This window comes from Nomia melanderi, unplaced genomic scaffold (assembly GCF_051020985.1).
Source record: "Nomia melanderi isolate GNS246 unplaced genomic scaffold, iyNomMela1 scaffold0502, whole genome shotgun sequence".
Classification (NCBI taxonomy): Eukaryota; Metazoa; Arthropoda; class Insecta; order Hymenoptera; family Halictidae; genus Nomia; species Nomia melanderi.
Genome location: NW_027475616.1, coordinates 20001 through 25000, shown reverse-complemented (window position 1 = coordinate 25000; position 5000 = coordinate 20001). Strand labels below are relative to the sequence as shown.

General features: G+C 55.5%; 1 pseudogene; it reads left to right on the top strand.

The window, feature by feature from the left end:
• LOC143176349 (large subunit ribosomal RNA) overlaps positions 1-5000 on the top strand; it is a 10313-nt pseudogene that overhangs the window by 1812 nt on the left and 3501 nt on the right.

Sequence of the window (5000 nt, the reverse complement as noted above, 5' to 3'; positions counted from 1 at the left end):
GGTGGTAGTAGCAAATACTCCAGCGAGGCCCTGGAGGACTGACGTGGAGAAGGGTTTCGTGTGAACAGCCGTTGCACACGAGTCAGTCGATCCTAAGCCCTAAGAGAAATCCTATGTAGATGAGGTGTTTTTTTATTTTATACACGATCAATACGAGAGAGAGAGACAAAAAGTACACACCCATCGGGCGAAAGGGAATCCGGTTTCTATTCCGGAACCCGGCAGCGGAACCGCATACCATTCGGGCCCTCGTAAGAGTGTTCGTCGGGGTAACCCAAAATGACCTGGAGACGCCGTCGGGAGATCCGGGGAGAGTTTTCTTTTCTGTATAAGCGTTCGAGTTCCCTGGAAACCTCTAGCAGGGAGATAGGGTTTGGAACGCGAAGAGCACCGCAGTTGCGGCGGTGTCCGGATCTTCCCCTCGGACCTTGAAAATCCAGGAGAGGGCCACGTGGAGGTGTCGCGCCGGTTCGTACCCATATCCGCAGCAGGTCTCCAAGGTAAAGAGCCTCTAGTCGATAGATTAATGTAGGTAAGGGAAGTCGGCAAATTGGATCCGTAACTTCGGAATAAGGATTGGCTCTGAGGAGCGGGGCGTGTCGGGCTTGGTCGGGAAGCGGGTCTGGCTGACGTGCCGGGCCTGGGCGAGGTGAACATGTACGGCAACGTGCAGGGATCCGAGCTCGGTCCCGAGCCTTGGCCTCCCGCGGATCTTCCTTGCTGCGAGGCTTTCGCGTAGCGTTCGTCCTCTTCGGCCGCCATTCAACGCTCAGCTCAGAACTGGCACGGACTAGGGGAATCCGACTGTCTAATTAAAACAAAGCATTGCGATGGCCCCCGCGGGTGTTGACGCAATGTGATTTCTGCCCAGTGCTCTGAATGTCAACGTGAAGAAATTCAAAAAAGCGCGGGTAAACGGCGGGAGTAACTATGACTCTCTTAAGGTAGCCAAATGCCTCGTCATCTAATTAGTGACGCGCATGAATGGATTAACGAGATTCCCTCTGTCCCTATCTACTGGTTCACCGCTAGGAGGCGCAGAATACAGACGCGTGTTCACGTCGCTCCGTGTTTCGAGGCCCAAAAAAGTGGTAAACGTCGAGGAGAAATCCATTTTCGAAGTATAAACGCGAAGTGCAAGTGATTCCGGGCATTCTGTGCTAAGAATCGTGAAATTCGGTCAGCGAGGGCCGAATTTATCGAGGAAATAAGGTTAGCGTCGGTCGGTGACGTCATCTGGCGTCACCTGAAATTTCGAAGTCTCGTTCCCGTCTTAATAACCGCGGGATCGTAGAATCGCCGCGGCCAGTGGCGTAAATAAAACATTCGGACACAGTGTTGTGATAATCTCTGGTGAATTGTCGCAAATTAAGGATATTCATCGATATATATCCCGGTATCAACGACAACAGATTTGTCGACGCCATCTTGGACGCCATATTGGCGGCCATATTGGCGGCCATATTCTGACGTCACACGCCGCCAGCAGCTCCCCTCAGCGTCAACGACGGCGCCGCCAGCAAGCAGTCCTCGCCGCAGCAGCGCCGCCATCGGCCAAATAGGAAAGCACCCAGTCGAGTCCCATCCGCCACGCCGTCAACTTCGACCGCGAGGCGAGATGCTGGGAGCGTCGAGAAAGCGACCGGCTGATGAAAGGTCGGAGTCGGATTACTCCGACGCCGGCGGCGAATCGAGCCCCTACTTCAGCTCCGAGGAAACGGAAGAGCTCGACAGCCCCATCAGGGATGTGTACAAGGCAGGCAAGGCAGGAACGGAGTGGACAACCGTCCGCACCAAAAAGAAGCGCAAGACGAAGCCGAAGGCTGCAAAACAGCTGAAAATGGAGAAACCCACCGAGGTCCCACCAGCAACGGAGCCCGCCCCAAAACCAGAGGAGACTGCAGCGAGGGGGAAGGCTTCACCCACGAGAAAGGAGGTGCCCCCGCAGAGTGACAGACCCAGATCCACCGAGGCAGCAGTGGGTAAGTCCAAGCATCTGAACCAAATTATTATGGAGAGCATCGCCACGAAAATCGAGGCCGACAATCGCGTAAAGGCAGCGATAATCAACGCGGTAACGGAGCTGACCCAGCTACTAAACCAGGCGCTCGTTGATAAGAGCAATCTCGAAGGCCAAATAAAGGCCCTCAAATCCGCGGTTCTCTCCCGCGCTACCGCCCCCACAACCCACCATACCGCGACACGCGCCCCCCCCCACCGCGGCCCCACGGTCCCCCAGATTGGCCCCCACCCCTCCCGCGGCGACAAACAGCAAACCCGAGACACAGCGGGAAATGACCTGGGCGGAAAAGGCCCGAATCCCCAACCGAATAATATCGATCGCGAACCCCAAACGCGATCAACCGAACGTAATAAAAATCGTCCCGAGCGACACTAAAACGTACGCCGACTCAGCGGCAACGCGAAAAGCCGTCCTGGAGATGGTCTCCCCGGAGGCCAGCAAGCTTCAGGTCCGAAGCGTCCGTCTCCTTCAGGGGAACGGTATAATTATCGAGGCCGCAAAGGGATGCGACCTCTCGACCCTCTCCTCCCACCCGAAGCTCAAATCAGCCGGTTTCACGGCAGCGGCGCCGCCGAAGTCGAGCCCCAGAATCATCGTGCACGACGTACCGCGGTCCGAAAACGACCGATCCCTGATAGAGGCGATTGTTGAGCAAAATTTCTCGGGAAAAGAAAAGGCCGTCGTGAGGGAGCAAACGAAGGTCTCATTTAAGTCAGGGCCAAAGGACAAGGACACCTGCAACATTATCTTCGAGGTGTCCAACAAAGTCCGCGAGCTGATAAAAAATAAGGGCCGCCTCTTCATCGGCTGGAAATGTTGCCGTGCGAGGGACTACATTGTAGCCACGCGCTGCTACAAATGCCAGTCCTTCGGGCACACCACCAAATACTGCCGCGCCCCTAAAGAGATTTGCGGACACTGTGCCGCCGAAGGACACTCCTTCAAGGAGTGTCCTAACAAAACGAAATCCCCTGTTTGCTCCAACTGCCGGAAGGCCGGCAAGGAGCACAAGCACTCCGTAAAGCTGGAACAATGCCCAGCGCATAAAGCGGCACTAGAGCGGGTCCTTCAACAAACCGACTATGAATAACGCCCATAGTCGTACCCATAGCCAGACCCTGAAACTGGCACAACTAAACATGCGCGGATCCCAAATCGTCTCCCTCGAAATGTCCCGCATTATGGGGGAGAAGAATATCGACATCCTGTTCATGCAGGAGCCGTACAACGTGAAGGGCAAATTCATCGGCCTCACGAATTGCACGGCAGTCACGGGCGCGGAGCCTGGCAACCGAGCCATGGCTGGTATCGCGATACGCAATCCCAACCTCGAGTCCCTCAAGCTGTCGCATCTCAGCGACGACTATTGTACGTGCATCGAGGTAACAGGACCATTTGGGAAACTGTACCTCGCTAGCGTATATTTCAAATTCTCGCACGATATCGAAAGATATCTGGCGAGAATCTCGCAAATATGCCGCTCCCTCCGCGGACAGAGATTAATAATCGCTGCCGATGCCAACGCGAAGTCCTCGATTTGGCACAGCACCACAACCGATCCGCGAGGCGAAGAATTGGAATGGGTTGTAGCCCAGGAAAATCTAGTAGTCCTCAACGAACCCGGTAACGCCCCCACATTCCGCAACCATAAAGGATCCTCCAACGTAGATGTAACGCTGTCAAGCCTTCCGACCGTCGGGTTCATAGGAAGCTGGAAGGTCCATGAAAATTGGACATCCAGCGACCACAACGCAATTACCTTCACGTACAAGGCCCCCACCACAATGGGACCCGCCTCCGCGAGCCCCAGATTCAATACATCCAGGGCCGATTGGGCTAAATTCCAATCGAACCTGGAAATAATCAAAAGCAGCCTCCTCCGCGATTCCCGGCTGGACAGCAAATCTGCAATTGAGGCCTCAGCTGCGTCTCTTCAAGACGCAATCATTACGGCTGCGCAAAAATCCCTTCCGAGGAAGAAAACTTTCCCGAAGTCGGTTCCCTGGTGGACGGAAAACCTGACTCGACTAAAGAAGAAAACTTACCGCATGCGGAAGTCCTTCCAGGTCGAGTCGGACCCTTCCATCAGGGAAGCGAAACGCGTCGCGTACCTCCAGATTCGCAGGAAGTATTCCTACGAAATTCAGACCGCCAAGCGATCAAGCTGGCGGGACTTCGTGACGGAATCCTGCGCGAAAAACCCATGGGGAGCGGCGTATAAAATTTGCGTCAAAAAGATCAGCCCCGATAAAGCCCTGGCCACTTCCCCGGTTCTGTCCGGTTCCACAATTACGTGGGAGGAGACCGCGTTAAGCCTCCTCCACGCCCTTGTTCCCGACGACGCCCCGGACACGCTCGAGTGTCAACGTCGTAAAAGGTCCGCGAGCGTAACCCCCCCGGATACCCCAGATACTTCGCCCTTCTCGGAACAGGAAATTTGCCATGCAATCGGCTCGATTCGCAATGGCAAAGCTCCAGGTTCCGACCTTATCGAGGTCCGAATGCTTAAGGCCGCTTATCCGGTCCTAATAAGCGAAATCTCAGCCCTCTTCAACGGCTGCCTGTCACAAGGCAGCTTCCCGAAGCCATGGAAATATGGCTCGATACGCGCCCTCCTCAAAAGCCCCGATAGGGACGAGTCTGCGGCCAGCTCCTACAGGCCCATCTGCCTTCTCTCGGTGGTTGGGAAATCCCTGGAGAAGCTGATCCGCGAAAGGCTGGAGCCCATTTTTCTCCACCCCGGCTATGCTTCCCCTAGGCAGTTCGGCTTCCGAAAGGGGAGGTCGACGACTGACGCCATCCGCGCCGTCCGCAGCGGGCTCGAGGGGTCAACGACAAAATACGCGCTTGCGATTTTGTTCGACATCTCGGGCGCGTTCGACAACGTATGGTGGCCCAGCGTCCTCTTTCGCCTCAAGGAGCGGAACTGCCCGCGAAACCTATATAGACTCGTCGCGGATTATCTCAACGACCGTAC